The 20,484-nt window shown below is 48.3% G+C and overlaps 1 protein-coding gene across 5 annotated transcripts in view; it reads right to left on the bottom strand.

The window, feature by feature from the left end:
- The window catches only part of CHPT1 (choline phosphotransferase 1), a 759,006-nt gene that overhangs the window by 612,618 nt on the left and 125,904 nt on the right, over positions 1 to 20,484 (bottom strand). The gene's annotated exons all lie outside the window — the stretch shown is intronic.

The following is a 20,484-nucleotide window of genomic DNA, read 5'->3' as shown; positions in this document are numbered from 1 at the left end:
GTGCAGAGATAAAGGTTATACGATGCCGAGTGCTGTATTACTAAACGATTGGTTTGGCAAGTAAGAGCTATGTCATTTGTTTACTGCGATGACAATCTATGGTTCTTAAGTATACTTTCAATGTGTTAAATTTGGTGGCGTGTGCAGAGTAATCTCTCAGAATCACATGTGCGGAGAAACATGATAATGTCGTGTTGGTTTCATCACTACTTGTGGAGCAACATGCAAACGCTTTTCATTTAAAAGAAGGCTTTGGTCAGAGAGGTAGTGTTTGTCAAGTTAATCGATTCTCCAGCAGTAAAGGGCACTTTATCATGGCGATCCTATAGGAAGTTAGGGTGCCGCTAATGGTAGATAGGAATAGTACTGATGACAATACACTTTTTTAGTTTTGGCTATTCTTTTTATTACATATTTTCAAATGGAATGGTATAGATCCAAATGGCTTATCAAACGATGGACCAACTTGTACAGGGAATAAGACCTCTTTCGGTCAATGGTGACGACCTAGTCATCTCTATAAAGCAATCTCTTTGTCGAGTCAGGTTTGTATACTAAGGTGTCCACATTTATGGCCCCAAAATCTTAAAATAGATTCTGCATGTTTTTAAAAATGTCCAATGGGCCGCCCGATTCCATCAGTGCCTTGCTTAGATCCTCCAGAATAGTATTATTAGTTGGCAACAGCAAGGTTTGATACAGAGTTAACAACCCCAACTCGAACCTCAGAGAAACCATGGGCAATCTCATTGGTAAATGTAGTACCTTCTTCCAGATACGTCCTTCATACATATCCCAATTCAAGGATCTAGTCATATGAAAAAATGTAATCCTGTACAAAATGGTTGGCACAGCTTTTGCCTTGTAAAATGCTATACGTGGTAAAAAGTGTATTGCAAACTAAAAGGTCCAAAAGGGTTTCGCTAGTTTAGGACTGCTGAACTAATACACTCCCTACCCCATGTTGCATCACGGGACAAGGCAGAATAGTGGCATGACTGAGCACCCCTTGAGTCTATAGGCAACATGAAGCGGTTTCGTCCGAAAAGGCAGGATCCCTCGAATCAATGTCTTTTGCCTGGCAGTGCAAGACTTTTTGCGGGATTGCTCTGTTCTGCAGCTTTCTCGCGATACCCCTTTGTTGGGTTCATCTTTACCACAATGGTCAATCATTACCAACAAAATGCAGGATTCACCTTCTGTTTCTTTCACTTGACATACCTCCGTCGGGTTCACTATAGCCTTCAAATCACAGTTCAGTTAACTTTACCAGTTCAATTAGCTTATAGCATTCAGGAATTCTTATGGTCTTTTTAAACAAATATTCGGTTTACTTTCATCTGTTCTCTCAGGTCCCCCTCCTCTGGGCTCAGACCTTCCTCTGCAGGCAGTTCTGTCTTTCCTCGATCAGGCACTTCAAACCATCAGCATCCACTTGTTTCTTTGCAATCTTTCACACTTTCACTTACTTGCAAGTTCGATACAGACTTCCGATAGCCAATCTGATTAATAGCCTAAAAACGTCGAAATGTAAAAGCGACATATGCCCTGCACCCCTCATCAAAGACTGTGCCGACATAATAACCCCCATCAGCACCACCATCATAAACCCCTCCTTTGCTCATTGTATTGCTCCAGCCAGCCTCAAAGAAGCCTGGGTACTCCCACGTCTGGTATAAAAACATCCCTTGATCCTGCCGTTGCCACAAACTACAGGCCAATAACCACTGTTCTCTTCCTCCTAAAGATCCTGGACCTAGCTGCCCAAGTTCAGCAGTTTTTGGAGGATAACCACATCCTAGAAAATCCTGCTTCCGCCCAAGGCATGGCACAGAATCCACCATGCTCAATTTCATCCAATTGATTTTTTAGATTAGGGATGAAGGCAAGTCAGCCCTGCTCCTCCTCCTGGACTGATCTGCAGCATTTGACTTGGTCAACCACCAGATCCTCTTCCACCCCCTCACACCTCACACTCATTTCTCACCAGCAGCCACTGCTTGGATAGCATCTTTCCTGAATGGAAGAGTCATGAGGGTGTTTTCTGAGATAGCCAATGCCCCCCCACTCCCATCACATGTGGTGTTCCACAAGGATCCTGCATCGCCCCTACACTCTACAACATCTTCACGCGGCCCCTATTCCACATCATAGACTCTCTCAGCATAGCATACACAAATTATGCCGATGACACTCAAATTCTGACCCCCCTCTCAGGCAACTATTTAGAAGATTCTAACACCCTGAACTTGTTCTATTCCATAATTCAGACTTGGATGGCTGTCAATCATCTCTGTCTCAACAGCGAAAAAACAGAAATCCCGATTGTTGGTCCTCCGAGCGCCCTAAAGAGCCTCAACAGCCAATACTCTGCCTTCACGATAGACAACTGCTCTATTCCGGTCTCTAATATGGTAAAGACCTTAAGGATCTATCTAGAGGCCTCACTCACCATGACCAGGCAAGTAATTACCATTGCCTCCTCAGCTGCTTACACTAACAAAGTCCTTAATGCAGCCAGACCCTTCCTCTCAAAAGATAACTGCCTAACCATTGGACGTGCAATCATTGGATCAAAGATTATTGTAATGTCCTTTTCAATGGCACCTCTTCCAGAAACATCCACAAACTTCAAGTTATCCAGAATAACGCCCTCGGAGCAGCCCTGAACATCCCAAAAAGAGAGCACATCTCAAGTGCCAGAAAAGATGCACAAATGCTCCGCATTCAGAAGCGGATCAACTATGGAATAACCGCTGAATTGTACGACTTGGTGATCCCCCCACCTGTTGGCTATGTATGACAGCGATATGTCTAATGGCACCCTTCTGGAATCAACTAGATCTACGCTAGTGACCGTCCTATTAAAACCTGGAAAGAACCCCCACCGTCTCATCATATATGCCGCTCTCACTCATTAACACTGACAATAAAATCCTTGCTAAAATACTTAGACTGCTTACTCCAACACATGCCGGCCCTAGTTCTATCAGATCAGGCTGGATTCATTCCTGGACGTTCCACCCAGTATAACTCAAGACCCCTGTTCACCCTTATACACAATGTTATCCCAGAAGTACCAATGGTGGTAGCTGCTCTTGATACCGAAAAGGCGTTCGACTGTGTCGAATGGCCCTTCCTCTTTGATGTACCCTGGCGATCTGGTCTATCTGGGTTCAGGATTAACTGGGAGAAATTCGAGCTCCTCCCCTTAACCCCAGAAGTACAAAGGGCCGATGTGGGCAATGATTTTTGCTGGTGTCCACAAGGATTGCGCTACTTGGGCATTATGATATCCACCACTAGAGACGACGTACACAAAGACAACTATATCACGCCATTAGAGAATCTAGAGCAAAAAGAAGAAGCCTGGATACTGCTCCCAATCTGCCAAGCCGCCCGTATTGATTGCGCTTGTAAAAATGGTAATACTCCCCAAACTTCTGTACATATATAATAATGTACATATATGGCCCCCTGCTTGCTACTGGACCTGCATTAAGAGATTGATGACAACACTGGTGCGGGTGGGTAAGCAGCCTAGGATAGCCTACAACACCCTTGCCTTACCGTACGATCTAGGCAGCTTAGTACCCTGGTATATACCTCTATTACCTAGCAGCCCAGGCACAATTTATATCTGGATGGAACCCTCCCAGCCCTGCACGCCCTGTTGGCAAAAGCCATCACCTACCCTGATGCTCTGATCGGCATGATCTGGGGCAACAGAGGACCGTCCCGAAGGGCGAGATCCAACCCATAGCGACAACGTGCAAGGCTTGGGAGCGGATAAATCAACAACTACAAACCACCATCTACTTTCTACCTGATTTACCAGTGTACAGCATAATAGGAATCCCACTCACACACGAAAGGTCCTTTAGAGAACGGTTTCAAGCTCTGGGGGTACACTCCCTGGGTGATCTAGTGTGGGATGGTCGATTTGTACTATGGGATGAGTTGAGATCTAGGGGTGAACACAATGCAGTAACACTACTCCACTATTACAGACTACGGTGCACTCTTAGAGTCAAATGGCCTGACTTTCCACAAGCCCTATCCCCCCTTCCGGCACAGCGTTACGTGGTCAACCCCACATCCACTAGGAAGCTGGTGTCCACCATCTATAAACTAGTAAGAAGCGGGATAGTGGTACAGAAACATGCGTACAAAACCACATCAGAGACATCTTTAGGGAAGGCACTGAGCGAGGAACAGTGGAAGTCCATCTGCATCCAAACCTGCTATATATCCCTGAACTGCTGGTACAGACTGATCCACTACAAATATATTCATCAAGTTAACTATTCCCCTCTCAATCTAAGCAGATTCTTCCCTGAGAGCCCATCCACATGGAAAAGATGTGGCACTGAACTTGCGGACTTCTATCACGTAAGCTGGAGCTGCCCTAACATTAGAACTTTCTGGGGAAACAGAGGGGGCAATGTCTGTGATGCTAACCCAGACGTGGGTATACACCCCGGAACTTTGGCTTGTAGCTCTGATCAAAGGAGATACCCGTACTGAAAAGAAGCTACTAGGCATGGCCTCTATGATAGCTAGATACCTAGTGGCTAGAACATGGGGGAAGGCCATCCCTCCCACATTCATGAGGGGGTTGGAATGCATGAACCTCTGAACGAAGGGAAACCATGTATGCTTCATCACTCCCAAGCTCCATTCGCCCGTTTGACTATTGGCCCCCTTTCAGACAGTACCAAATGGACAATGCTCAGGTAGCACAGTCCCCAGATTCCTCCCTGGGTCGCTAATGCAGGAGACAACCTTACGAAAACCAGACTATGAGTGGAAGGAACTTTATAAATGTCATCCCGGACATCTCAATCGTCTGTTACAGTGATACCTACATACCTACATGATTTGGATGATGAAAGTTAATATTGGCTGTAATGTTGTGAGTCTTTGGAGGGAGGGTGGGTCGGGGGGGGACAATTTGGGGACGTCATGCACCCAGTTGGGTACTTGTTCATTATAATAAAGAAAGTTTAAAACATTTTATTTTTAAAGAAGCGGATCTACAAACCACTATCCATTAGGGCCTCTCCAACACAGCATCATCTCACCTCTCCAAAGGAATTGCCAAAGTAAACTCCTCAAGACCCATCAGGATCCCCTACGCTGATAAGCTTATAATTCCCAAAGTGAAAAGGTGCAAAGCTGGTAGTTCCAGCTTCCAATACCTTGCTGCCAAGCTCTGGAACGTCCTCTCAACCTCCCTGAGGGCAGAGAAATCCTACTGCATCTTCTGCACCCGGTTCTGTGGCTGCCCGCCTCACTTTGAACCATTTCCTTGCACACCGAGCCAAGGTCCTGCTCCGATGCTGAAAACTTTGTCATGATTCTGTATGTTTATAGGATAACTGCCCTCAGGCTATACCTACTTTACCTCATATCTGTATGTAACTTTGCCGGCTCAACACCAGCCTTAGATTTTGTTTGGTGTGATTTTTTTTCCCAGTCGATCCTGATTATGTATGTTTTGTATGACAACTGCCGTCATGCGACACCCACCATAGCTGTATCCTTATGTAACTAGGTCTGCTCAACACTAGCTTGTCTAGTACTTTGTACCTGCAACAGCGCCTCAATGCCTATGGTTGCATGTGCACTGTACAAATTAAATAAATAATGTGTGGACAGAGGACCATGTGGCCCCCGCACAAATATTCTGAATTGGGACTCCCCTCTGTAAGTCAGAGGAAGCAGGCATGCCCCTGGTCGAATGAGCTCCGAGACCTTCAGGAGGATCTTTTCCCGCTAATCTGTAGCATTCAGAAATTCCTAAAATGATCCACCTGGATAAGGGTTGGTTTGTGACCGCCATACCCAACCTATGGCTCGTGTAACCAATGTAAAGTTGATCATCCTGTCTTAGCTTCTACTTATCCAAATTAAGTGCACTTCTTGGGTCAATCCTGTGTAATCTCTCCTCTTCCTTTCCAGGATGAGGTGGAGGATAAAACAACAGAAGTATGCGTTTTTTAAGTTTAACTCGGACACAATTTCTGGTAAAAAAATAGGTTTGACCTTAAGGACCACTCTATCCTTAAAAAAGACTGCGTAAGGAGGCTTGCAGGACAAGGCTTGAAGTGCACTCACCCTACGGGCTGATGTAAGAGCAACCAAAAGGATGGTCTTCAGGGTTAGTAATCTTAGAGGACAGGAATAAATCGGCTTGAATGAAGTACACAATTGAGGTGTCTGAGAAATTATCCTTGTTAAGGAGCTGCGCACAAACCCAAAAGGTAGGTCTGGTTTTTATGAATGTTAATGGAGTTAGAAAAACTATTCGTGAGGTATGCGTCAGTAGTGGGGCCCAGAAGGGTAATTTCTCGAAAACCCTTCAAACAAGTCAAAACAGGAAGTTCAGAGTGCCTCACTTTCTGCGCTGCCTGCCTATATCAATGTGAAAGGAGTATAGCAAGGCAAAAATAATTCCAGGTAATGTTATTAAATATACACTTTTACAACTTGAACATTACCGCATAAGTAATAAGCCATTGACATAGATTGAGGTCGTCATCCATCTGAAAATGGTACCAGATGATACTATTGGATAAATGCTTTGTCAACTTAAAGATTTCCACAAAAATGTTTTTAATGTTCCATAAACTTAAACAACAAAAACGCCAACACGTGTTTCAACCCTTACTGGGCCGTCTTCAGGGCGTAAAAATGTATCGCTGTAAATCACAGGATTTGTCTAATGAATAACGCAAAGTCATTTCAATGCGGCACGATGTCCTATTTTAAACTTCCCAAGGCAAGAAAAATTGTCTGTAGGAGACCTGAGCATAGGAGTACAACACCTTGCTGCACACATGTGCAGAACCATGAAGACCCAGGGGGACTTTGGATGGACCCTCTTGAGAGTCACATGTCAATCAGCCCAGATGACTGACAGCTAAACTGGTGCCCCTGGTTTAATAAACAGACACAGCCTTATTTCTTATAATAAGCGTGGACCGCTTTCGTTTATGTAATAGAAATCTGTCAGATCAATCCTCGGTACACTTGTGCAATATTACATACGTTGCTCCTAAGAGGAGCTCTCTGCTAGTACTTGAAAGAACAAGTTCTCCTTTGATCCCTTTCGGTGTCAACACTTTCACATTAGCTATAATAATATTGAAGTAGGTCCAGGGGGATTACCTTGAGGATAAATGCATTCACATTTTGGTAAATAAATACTTAGATAGACCAGTGGGTTCAATGGAGAACCAGTGCATTCACATTTGGTAAATAAATACTTAAATAGATCTGTGGAATCTCCTTGAGAGTTAACGCATTCACGTTTGTTAACGAAATACTTTAATACGTCGGACCAGCGGCTGGTAGACAGAATGTCACAGGGACGTACACCACTTAACACAACAATCACCCAGTCCAGCTACCGGGTCGTAATCCACCTCCAATTTGAACTGGGCGAGCCCCCCAGTGCAGATAAACCGTGAGAGTTGAAACTGTACCAAACCTAACCCACGGGCCAAGGCGGGCCTCTGGAACGTAAGGGGGACCTTTCAACTTCAAGGGTGAACAAACCCCCGTACGAGCACCACGGTGCCTTACACATGGAGTTCTGAGTCGGCCAAAACCCACCTCGTTATAGGGCGAGTTAAATGATCCCCACACCCCCGCGTAGCAACTGACAGAGAGCAGCCTCTCAGCGCCACTGGGACGGGTGCAGATAAGAATATTTTTCCTGATGGTCCTCCACCTCCCACGTGTTACAGCAAGCCGGCACACGCAGGGAACGGTGTCCTTTTTTCTCTCTTTCTCCCCTTTCCTACCTGACTGCAAAGACGCAGCGCTAAACCCGTCTCCGCTCTTTCACACACGAGCAGTGGCGGGCCGGGTGAAACACCCGCCGAGTGCTCATTCGGGTATCGAACACTGGCACGCTCTCTCGACCCGGGGTGGGGGGGGAGGGAGAGGAATGCCAGCCTAGAAAGGCGAACGGCCTACGGGGTGTCCCTGACAAAACTGAGGGCCTGGGAGCCCTCTGTGTAGATCTAGAGCTCCCTTCTCTCGTATCTCCAGGCGCTCTCCCCCTCACGAGCCCCTCGGGGCTCCTAAGCTCCCCGGGGACATTCCACTTTTCTCCACCAGCAGGGGGGCTTGCGCAGGTCATGAGGTGAAATCACCTCAGAGATAGCCCTGCTCCCCCTGCTGGTGGAGCCTACCATGTCTCTCTACTGGCAACACTGTGTGCCAAAACCCATGCAGCAAAGATGAAACAAACAGAGAAAAGACAATAAACAAACAGGCCAGTCGAACAAAACGTGACACATAGCCTATGCACAATACTGAAACCCACAGGAAATGCGGGTTATACAAGAACACTCATGTTGGCTTTGCCCATAATGCCATAAATACAACCGTAAGCAAAGGTCCTTTCTGGTTTTGCCAATATAGGACAGTATCCTCAAGTAAGAGAGCAAACATTGGTTTTGCCCAGAATGCCAGTACTATTTCCATTTCTCTCTAAAAAATAATGTCTGTGCTGGCGGTACCACTATTGGCCATTATCATACGTAACACTCACTCTGTTATTACCCATAATGCCAGTGATCCTGCCTTGCCATATTAAGAAAAGAGGTACAAGCTGCTGGTTACCAATCACGCCAACAAAGCTGCAAGAGAAACTACCACGCACAGCACCAGGACACAACTAATCACACGCACATTAGAGTCCAACCGGGAATATCCAACTGACGACGAGAAGCAGACAGCGGTCAGTGATACCAAAGCAGTCGTAACCAGGGATAATCTAACGCAAAACCGACAGGCAGGCTTTGGTTCCAACAATCCCCGGGAAGCAAATCACCAAAGTCAAAATGAAGGGTAATTCAAATGCAGTCCAGAAAAACATGTCGAGACCCAGGAAAAGCCGAGGAAGCAGTCAGAGAACAATCCAAATGCAGTCCAGAAAAACGTACCGAGACCCAGGAAAAGCCGAGGAAGCAGTCAGAGCACAATCCAAATGCAGTCCAGAAAAACATGCCGAGACCCAGGAAAAGCCGAGGAAGCAGTCAGAGCACAATCCAAATGCAGTCCAGAAAAACACGCCGAGACCCAGGAAATGCCGAGGAAGCAGTCAGAGCACAATCCAAATGCAGTCCAGAAAAACATGCCGAGACCCAGGAAAAGCCGAGGAAGCAGCCAGAGCACAATCCAAATGCAGTCCAGAAAAACACGCCGAGACCCAGGAAATGACGAGGAAGCAGTCAGAGCACAATCCAAATGCAGTCCAGAAAAACATGCCGAGACCCAGGAAAAGCCGAGGAAGCAGCCAGAGCACAATCCAAATGCAGTCCAGAAAAACACGCCGAGACCCAGGAAATGCCAAGGAAGCAGTCGGAGCACAATCCAAATGCAGTCCAGAAAAACATGCCGAGACCCAGGAAAAGCCGAGGAAGCAGCCAGAGCCCAATCCAAATGCAGTCCAGAAAAACATGCCGAGACCCAGTAAAACCCAAGGAAGCAGTCAGAGCACAATCCAAATGCGGTCCAGAAAAACATGCCGAGACCCAGGAAAAGCCAAGGAAGCAGTCAGAGCACAATCCAAATGCGGTCCAGAAAAACATGCAGAGACCCAGTAAAACCCAAGGAAGCAGTCAGAGTACACACATCTAGGGATATCCAAAAAAGCATTCCAAGATGCGTAGGCCGGGAAACAGGGATGCCACAACAAACCGGAATAACAGCAGGTGCAGCAGCGAGAGAAATAGCCAGAGACTATCTGATCTCCTGGCTTTGCCAATGCTTGTGATTTTATTTGAGCAGTGTGCAATGTCCGTGGTGTTTGGATATGTGTGTGCAGCTGTAGTATACACGTTTCTGGATTCATTCCATGTTTTAGCATCCGTTGAGATATACGTTTCAGCGTTTGCGTTCCCTTTTCATGTATTGGGCAGACGCCCCATTTGTGAGCTGGTCATAATTGCAGGGCGTGAGTTTTTCCCTGTGCTTATGGGAGATGAGTACTGGCACGGCATCAGTATTTTCGGATCTGTGTGTTTGCAGTGCTTCTTGGGGCCGTACTCTCGAGAAACCCTTCTCAATGTCTTTCTGTAGGCCGGGCACTACACGGCATTAAAAGGTAAGGACGTGTTCCTTCAGACAAGAGTCGCCCTAAAGACACCTGATTTTATGGGATTCTAAAACACCTGCTAAAAGATCCTGGGCGACCTGAAAATCCAGTTACTAGGGGCCGCGCCTCAGACCTCCAGGCTGGAAAGGTGTAGTCTCCCAGGGGGCGAGTCATGAAGATGACATAGATAGTCCCCATTGTCTGGTTTTGGACAGATAGATGTACATGGCCCAGTCAAACATAGGTTGTGGCAGTGCACAGTCCAGGCTTTCATTCATGCCAAGGGAGCAAAGCCATCAATTTCCTCAGTAAAGGGCGCGAAACTGCACCCTTGGCACGAGGGTTATTTGCGTTGCAGAAAATCGGCCGAAGGAACACGATTCAGGCATGTAGCTATGCACAAGAGTTGCCCAAGAGCGCTCCAGAAATGATCAGGAAAAATGATAAAAAAACAAAGAGCCGATCTTTCAGATGTCTGCATATGAAGCCCAGACTTGTGTTTCCCTGAAGAAGGAAACAAGGGCCTGGCAGCCCCCTAGTGAGAGCGAACATGCTTCAAATAACCTCTTCCCACCCACAAGGGCAGCCCAGCAGCAAATGGCTTTGCAGGACATTTTTAGAGTAGACAAAGTCGTGCAACAGTGCTTAATGTGTGGGGGCGTTTGCCAGGGCTCTTTCACAAGCGAGGCACTGGTGCGCATCAGAGGCGATTTGTGGCCAGCACGGTTCCGCACTACATCATTCGCCCCCACACCCCATCTCCTTTTAAAGTTAACATTAGTGGTGAAAGGCATTATAACGCAACCAAATAACCGTGTAGGGCTGTTCTGCCTACAGGGCACTGACCAGTCAGATTTCTCTCCAGGGACTGGCGTGGGAGCACTAAAAGACACACAGGCTCCCAATTTGCTATTACTCTTGTCCCTTAATGGGTTATTCCTCTTGTGCCCAGAATGTCCCTCCCTCCCCCACTCCACCTCTGCCCAGTATGTTTTAGGTGGATCTTATTAACCCGGACCGGGGGTAAGGCACTCTCTATGCACTTGGATACCAACTAGCACCCATCTAGCTGTACCCAACCACAGCTGCCGCCAGACGGCATAATGACCACAAGGACTCGCGCCATGGCTTGCCCCTCACGGGGAGCAAACCCTGCCTTTATGAAGTGCATCATGGGGGTGAAGAGTGAGGAGAGGGGGTCTCTGTCGGGGCAGAGACGCTCAAAGGCCGTTCATAGCTGGTTGGTGAGGTCGACCCTGCTCTCTCTGTATTTCCATCTTGTTTGATGGGCCTATTGTATTTTCTGCTGTTTTCACATTAGAAGAAACTTGCAATAAAATTGTCATTTTTAGAAGAAAAAAAAGTCTTCCATCCAATTCGGAATCCTTTCGAGGTCAGAAGTTGCCAACTGTGGGCAACCTCAGGCACAGCAGAGTGCCACCCATGTACTGGGGAAATACAACGTCCAACACAACCATAAAATCCCTCATTCGTGTGCCAGGACCGACCCCATGGGCAATAACTACCGACGGGTCACCAGTAAACACCATACCACCACAGAAACCTGGAGTCACCTGCAGTCAACTGGGATCCCCGCCTGCATATGGCAAAGCTATCCTTTTCCCACCTCTGATCCCCACACACAGTGCACCCACACCATAGAGGTGCAGGACTTCACTATTCGCAGTTGACCCAAGCGGACCGTTGTCGCCATCTTACGGGCTTCTGAACCTGCAAAACCTATGTTTTTTTCTAGACTCCACACTGTTGACAAAGAAAAAGAGGTCATGGAAGGAATTGTAGCAAGAGGGGACTGTCCCACTTAATGATACTGTGTAGGGGTGTCTGTGCCACGTGGAAGGGCTCACCACCTACTGCCAAGGACCAAATACCCATCCACCTATGCACAAAAACTAAACTAGACCGAAAAAAACACGATGCATGGAAAAGACTATGCGCCTATCCGTGACGTGGGATCCTGAGATTGGGTGTAATCGCACAGCCACTAGATCGGCCTTTGTACAGGCGTTAGTGTTTGTTTATGGATGGGGGAGTTTGATTAGGAGGATGGAGGGAGGGAGGGAGGGCTTTATATGGGGGCTGGATTGGCATTCTTTGAACAAATGTGTGAGCATATTATGCTGCACATGACCGCACAATCAGTCTGCTGGGATTGGACATGCCATACAGGGTTGGGGTGGGAGAAGCCACCGGTCTATGGGAGTGGACGAACCAAACGACTGGTGTGGGGGGCAGGCTTCAAATTGGTGTGCGTTTGTGGGGTGATTGGCCCATGCCACAGGGGTTGGGGTATGTAGAACAGCAGGGAGCTGATGTGGGAGGGCATGATGCTGGGATGTTCTGTGTTTAGGAGAAATTGGGGGGGGGGGGTACATGAAAAAATCCAAAAGATGCTAAGACAACTGTACACAAGAGCATTTCACAACATGTCCATGATACCCGTGGCCAAGGATATAGGCCACCATTCCCATTGTAGAACACTCATGATGGCGCCCACAATATATGCCAGCATGGCCATTGTAAAGCACATGTTCATGATTGCATGCGTCCACAATGCATGGCCACTGTAAAGCACATGTTCATGATGCCCGTCGCCAAGGATATAGGCCACCATTCCTATTGTAGAACGCTTATGATGGCACCCACAATATATGCCAGCATGGCCACTGTAAAGCACATGGTCATGATGCCCGTGGCCAAGGATATAGGCCACCATTCCCATTGTATAACACTTTCATGATGGCGCCCACAATACATGCCAGCATGGCCACTGTAAAGCACATGTTCATGATTGCATGCGTCCACATTGCATGGCTACTGTAAAGCACATGTTCATGATTGCATGCGTCCACAATGCATGGCCGCTGTAAAGCACATGTTCATGATGCCCGTCGCCAAGGATATAGGCCACCATTCCCATTGTAGAACGCTCATGATGGCACCCACAATATATGCCAGCATGGCCACTGTAAAGCACATGGTCATGATGCCCGTGGCCAAGGATATAGGCCACCATTCCCATTGTATAACACTTTCATGATGGCGCCCACAATACATGCCAGCATGGCCACTGTAAAGCACATGGTCATGATGCCCGTGGCCAAGGATATAGGCCACCATTCCCATTGTATAACACTTTCATGATGGCGCCCACAATACATGCCAGCATGGCCACTGTAAAGCACATGTTCATGATGCCCGTGGCCAAGGATATAGGCCACCATTCCCATTGTATAACACTTTCATGATGGCGCCCACAATACATGCCAGCATGGCCACTGTAAAGCACATGTTCATGATGCCCGTGGCCAAGGATATAGGCCACCATTCCCATTGTATAACACTTTCATGATGGCGCCCACAATACATGCCAGCATGGCCACTGTAAAGCACATGTTCATGATTGCATGCGTCCACAAAGCATGGCCCTGTAAACCTCCTTTTGATTTTTGATTCCCCCTGTGCCCAAATATATGCAAGTATCACCACTATAAATAATGTCATGATCGTTGGTATACACAGTATATGCCAGACATAGGTTATGGGTTGCACAAAAATGATGGTGCGCGCCACAATATATAGCAGAATATGCCAGAATTCCCAAACCCGAGTACAGTTCTAATACACGTTGAACATTGGTAAATCATCCCAGAGCTTTTAATACAGTAGATGTGCCATATTTCTCCAATATATGAGCCCACAATCCTACGTTCACCCCACAAGGACCCCAACTAGAATCCATGACATGCAGCGATAGAAAATGGCTGGTTAGTTCCCCGAGGATACTTCATTATGAATGCACGCAGGCCTTGCAAATGCAATGTGCATGCGGCCATCACGTTCCTTAGACACGAGCGGCTTCTGCCCTGAGTAACGTGCGAGACTTTCCTTGCTGTCCGGTGCTGTGGCTTCCATGCACTCACTGGGACCAGAGAAGACAGGAAAGGGCTACTCTGCAGAGGTCCTCGCCCGAGTTCCTACTTCCGCGTCCGGCCGCTCCCGTGACATGAACCGATGCATGCCTGGGTGAGCGAGGGAGGCATCCCCTTCACACGTCCAGCGACAGTCCTCAGACGCTGAAAGGCTGAAAGGCTGGTGGGTGGATCTGAAGCCTCCAGTGCAGGAATAATGTGGCCAAGCACAGCCAGAGACTTCCTGTTGCACGAGGGATGAACCCACAACAGAAGAGCAACCCGACAGAGAGTCATTTAGATTTCACTCAACACACGTGTGCAACGTCTGTGCTGAGGGCAAGATGAGCTATGGCCGAGTGCACCCTTGCACACAAGTCTACAAGTCTTCCAAATGTGGCTACCGACTGCCTAATTTGGCTGCAGCCCAGCACCCCGAGTTCCTCCAGTCAGTCCTGCGGGCTTCTCTTGTGATGTCCAATGGGCAGCGTTTTACTGAATTTAGTTTCTGTTGGGCACGGGCCCCAATACCGGTGATTGGTTTTTTTGCAATGCAATGGAGTGGGAGGCATGCAATCCCTGGCAGGTGACCTACAGGGCGAGGGGTTATTTGCAGCGCATTGATATCTATGGTGCGCGTCAGAAGACACCCCAATGTTTCAGTCGATGCACCCCGAAAAGGTTGCAGAGCAAGATATGATATGATATTTTATTTGTAGCGCGCTCGTACACAAGTGTTTCAGAGCGCGACTAGGCAAGGGAGGGGACAAGGGAGAACACAACACAACATAAAACGATCTTACTAGGCACAGTGACATTGAGAACGCGCAAGTGCATGGGAAAGGGAAAAAGGAAAAAGTGCATGGAAGGGGGGCAAGTGCATGGGAAAGGGAAAAGGGAAAAAGTGCATGGAAGGGGGGCAAGTGCATGGGAAAGGGAAAAGGGAAAAGTGCATGGAAGGGGGGCAAGTGCATGGGAAAGGGAAAAGGGAAAAAGTGCATGGAAGGGGGGCAAGTGCATGGGAAAGGGAAAAGGGAAAAAGTGCATGGAAGGGGGGCAAGTGCATGGGAAAGGGAAAAGGGAAAAGTGCATGGAAGGGGGGCAAGTGCATGGGAAAGGGAAAAGGGAAAAAGTGCATGGAAGGGGGGCAAGTGCATGGGAAAGGGAAAAGGGAAAAAGTGCATGGAAGGGGGGCAAGTGCATGGGAAAGGGAAAAGGGAAAAAGTGCATGGAAGGGGGGCAAGTGCATGGGAAAGGGAAAAGGGAAAAGTGCATAGAAGGGGGGCAAGTGCATGGGAAAGGGAAAAGGGAAAAGTGCATGGAAGGGGGGCAAGTGCATGGGAAAGGGAAAAGGGAAAAAGTGCATGGAAGGGGGGCAAGTGCATGGGAAAGGGAAAAGGGAAAAAGTGCATGGAAGGGGGGCAAGTGCATGGGAAAGGGAAAAGGGAAAAGTGCATGGAAGGGGGGCAAGTGCATGGGAAAGGGAAAAGGGAAAAAGTGCATGGAAGGGGGGCAAGTGCATGGGAAAGGGAAAAGGGAAAAAGTGCATGGAAGGGGGGCAAGTGCATGGGAAAGGGAAAAGGGAAAAAGTGCATGGAAGGGGGGCAAGTGCATGGGAAAGGGAAAAGGGAAAAGTGCATAGAAGGGGGGCAAGTGCATGGGAAAGGGAAAAGGGAAAAAGTGCATGGAAGGGGGAGAGTGGAAAGTGCAGAAGCCGAGGAGCGCAGATAAATAAAATAAATAGAAAATGGAAGCAGACTGTGGTAGTGCAGCCAGCAAGTGGCAAGTGCTGTGCTTAAGGCATCAGACTGGGTAAGTCTCATAAGAGCAGAAAAATACAGGGGGTCTGAACAGGGTCACATAAATGGACTAGGCAGCGAAGCCAAGTTTCCTGTGCCGCCAGTCTGCAATGTGGCAACAAACACTACCAGGCAGAAGAAAATGGAACCACGATTTTGTTTTAAAGTATTTTTATTCACATTTTACATCCGAGAAAGAATTCATATCAAGGTACTGAACGTCTAAACACATGTTCCCTTCAGCCTTTCAACACCCTCTTCCTTCCCCTTCCCCCATCCCTCCTCGTTAGAAATAAAGCAGATCAGAAGTGATTGCCGTCACACTCCCTTGAAAGTCCATGGCTATCCTGGTATTAATACTACCAGGAAGGGCGTCGGAGGATATCTTCCAAACTCCCGTCAGAATGCCTTCTTAGGCAGCTATCAAGAAGCATCAATGCCCCCCCTACCCCCAGTGCTTCCAGTGCCACAAAGATGACCGCATTCCGACTGCCGAGCCGGAGCCAGGAGCCTCCACCTGGCAGTCACGGAACCCCTGCAGGATATTGCGCTCTGCAGCATAACAAGCCAATTCTACGCTACAAAATAGTATTCTAGCAGCACTTTATTACACGAGGGTGTAGGAGAGAGCCAGGATGCCACTGTTTGCATCTTCAGCCTGTGAGATAGCGTGCATCTGTGTGCACCTGCAAGAGAGCCAGGATGCCACTGTTTGCATCTTCAGCCTGTGAGATAGCGTGCATCTGTGTGCACCTGCAAGAGAGCCAGGATGCCACTGTTTGCATCTTCCGTGTGTGAGATAGCGCGCATCTGTGTGCACCTGCAAGAGAGCCAGGATGCCACTGTTTGCATCTTCCGTGTGTGAGATAGCGCGCATCTGTGTGCACCTGTAAGAGAGCCAGGATGCCACTGTTTGCATCTTCAGTGTGTGAAATAGCGCGCATCTGTGTGCACCTGCAAGAGAGCCAGGATGCCACTGTTTGCATCTTCCATGTGTGAGATCGCGCGCATCTGTGTGCACCTGCAAGAGAGCCAGGATGCCACTGTTTGCATCTTCCATGTGTGAGATCGCGCGCATCTGTGTGCACCTGCAAGAGAACCAGGATGCCACTGTTTGCATCTTCCGTGTGTGAGATCGCGCGCATCTGTGTGCCCCTGCAAGAGAGCCAGGATGCCACTGTTTGCATCTTCAGTGTGTGAAATAGCGCGCATCTGTGTGCACCTGCAAGAGAGCCAGGATGCCACTGTTTGCATCTTCCATGTGTGAGATCGCGCGCATCTGTGTGCACCTGCAAGAGAGCCAGGATGCCACTGTTTGCATCTTCCATGTGTGAGATCGCACGCATCTGTGTGCACCTGCAAGAGAGCCAGGATGCCACTGTTTGCATCTTCCATGTGTGAGATCGCGCGCATCTGTGTGCCCCTGCAAGAGAGCCAGGATGCCACTGTTTGCGCATCTTCCATGTGTGAGATCGCGCGCATCTGTGTGCACCTGCAAGAGAGCCAGGATGCCACTGTTTGCAACTTCAGTATGTGAGATATTGCGCATCTGTGTGCACCTGCAAGAGAGCCAGGATGCCACTGTTTGCAACTTCAGTATGTGAGATATTGCGCATCTGTGTGCACCTGCAAGAGAGCCAGGATGCCACTGTTTGCATCTTCCATGTGTGAGATCGCGCGCATCTGTGTGCACCTGCAAGAGAACCAGGATGCCACTGTTTGCATCTTCCGTGTGTGAGATCGCGCGCATCTGTGTGCCCCTGCAAGAGAGCCAGGATGCCACTGTTTGCATCTTCAGTGTGTGAAATAGCGCGCATCTGTGTGCACCTGCAAGAGAGCCAGGATGCCACTGTTTGCATCTTCCATGTGTGAGATCGCGCGCATCTGTGTGCACCTGCAAGAGAGCCAGGATGCCACTGTTTGCATCTTCCATGTGTGAGATCGCACGCATCTGTGTGCACCTGCAAGAGAGCCAGGATGCCACTGTTTGCATCTTCCATGTGTGAGATCGCGCGCATCTGTGTGCCCCTGCAAGAGAGCCAGGATGCCACTGTTTGCGCATCTTCCATGTGTGAGATCGCGCGCATCTGTGTGCACCTGCAAGAGAGCCAGGATGCCACTGTTTGCAACTTCAGTATGTGAGATATTGCGCATCTGTGTGCCCCTGCAAGAGAGCCAGGATGCCACTGTTTGCATCTTCCGTGTGTGAGATAGCACGCATCTGTGTGCACATGCAAGAGAGCCAGGATGCCACTGTTTGCATCTTCAGCCTGTGAGATAGCGCGCATCTGTGTGCACCTGCAAGGGAGCCAGGATGCCACTGTTTGCATCTTCCGTGTGTGAGATAGCGCGCATCTGTGTGCCCCTGCAAGAGAGCCAGGATGCCACTGTTTGCATCTTCCGTGTGTGAGATAGCGCGCATCTGTGTGCACCTGCAAGAGAGCCAGGATGCCACTGTTTGCATCTTCCGTGTGTGGGATAGCGCGCATCTGTGTGCCCCTGCAAGAGAGCCAGGATGCCACTGTTTGCATCTTCCGTGTGTCGTCTACAAGTCCCAGGATCGCCAGAACAATGCTTGTTTTGCTTCACTTTGTGTTTATTTGCCGTGCATGGTTATTTGTATCAAACTTTATTGATCGATATCACTTGTAATGGTGCAAATAGGACCCTTCAATATTCTGCAATACCTTCGTCACCAACACACGTCGCACTCACCAATTCTCCATCACAACTAACGATCCCAAACCTTTCACAGTCTTGTTTGGACACCCATCCCCTTCTCTGGCCCGGCACTCCCTGCACCCTCCCTGTCTGGCCCAGCGCAGTTATCTGTCTGTGAAGTTAATCTGCTCCAAGAGCCATCATCTTCAGAACAGACAGCGAGCATCAGCACAATATCGTCGCAGAGGCGCGTTATAAATGACTTTTCATACCTACATATCTGCATGCAGGACTAATGTGCTCCCACGGGAGACACTGCTAACATCAGGGATGGTGGACTATGACGGCGAAGGGTTCCAGGGAAATCATGAAAAGGAGAGGGGACAGTCAACACCTTTGACGAGCTCCTCTTGTTAAAATTAAACATTGAGATTGGGGAAATCGCTAAATGTGCGATAATGTTAGGTGGGAAACCACATTTCAATAGGGACGGACACCAAAAGGGCATTCTGCAAGATCAAATGCCTTTTCCGCATCAATCGATATTAAGGTGTTGGGTACCACAATCATTCTTGCTGTGCTGGATAATATGCATGGTGCATCGAAGGTGGTTACAGGACATACCCACTTGATCTGGATGAAAGATCTGACGTATGCAACCCTACACTGCCTTAGCCATATTTTTCATAATCATTTGAAATCTGGTTTCCGAAGAGAACTGGGGCGACAGTGGCTGAAGGAAAGGGAGGAATAGGGAGCGGTGCACTTGCTGCATAGGATCCGGATTTAGGTAATTCAGGAAGGTCGGCCCAACTGGAGCTTTGTGGTTTTGATAGTTTCTTTGCCATCCAGGTCTCTCACGGTCTCGGCACGGTCTAGAGAGAGCAGTAAGGTGCATTCCTTGAAGATGGCCTGTACAATCGCCATTCCAGTCTGCTGTGGCATCCCACAAGGCTCTGCATTATCCCCACGACAATCCCCAGCTCATGAACAGTCTCTCGAATTAGGACTTCATCCTCACTCTTATGCGGAGGACTTCAGACCCCAATGAGGACTGCCAGGAAATCATCTCAAGTCTTGATCAAGTGGAGGGTTGGACGACTTGAATCCTAATAAAATGGAAGGTAGGTTATTAGGACCCAAGCATTCCCTTCAGTACCCCACGATCTACACTCGCAAGATAAGACATCTGGACTCTCCCTGGCAAACAGAGCTGGGGCTGGAACCCCAAGTGAGCGAAGTATACTTGGACTTCTTCGTCTTTGCAGAGACGAGGTCATGCTGGTGGCGTTGGACAGGCTGGACTATGGAAATGCCTTTTGCGCTGGGATCGCCAACTCCCCAAATACAACGCATTCAAGCAGCACAAATGCAGCAGTGCCATTCATTTGCAATGTACCCATGTGGGCTCCGGTTAGCAGTTTTAGATGCGCCCTTCCTTAGTGACCTACAGCACAGAGAATGCACATTAAGCTGCTATGCCTGCATGGACTTGCCACAACGTACTTGTCACATATGATTTGTACCTCATTTCCTTACTAGAACATTAGTCCCAAAACAGGCGGCTCCTGGTCATTCCCGTCTCTAAATGACAAACTTGCAGCAACCGAAACGTCTCTGTGCTCGGCCCTCGCCTATGGCATGTCCTGCCGATTCCTCTGCATTTTTTTTAATTGCTTTGCTCATTTCACAAGATTCAAAGCTTTAAAGGTGTTTTTGTTGAATTGAAACCCAAGAGAGAATGGAGTTAGAGTAGCCAGGAAAGAGCACCAGTGCTCAGACGGGTCTCAACATCTTGGAATCGTCCAGGTTTCCTACATTTCTTGAACCATTTCCCCCTTCCTGCATACATAGCATTCTGGGACTGACATCACCAAGCAAAAGACTCTGAACACAGCAGGCAGGATTGGACCCCTTACAGAAGGCTAGAACGGGATCAATCGACTATGGCAGATTGCCTATTTAAGGGGCTGAGACC

This window comes from Ambystoma mexicanum, chromosome 12 (genome assembly GCF_040938575.1).
Source record: "Ambystoma mexicanum isolate Mex_15411 chromosome 12, UKY_AmexF1_1, whole genome shotgun sequence".
Lineage (NCBI taxonomy): Eukaryota > Metazoa > Chordata > Amphibia > Caudata > Ambystomatidae > Ambystoma > Ambystoma mexicanum.
The sequence above is the reverse complement of the archived record's forward strand: the minus strand, read 5'-3'. Positions and strand labels throughout refer to the sequence as shown.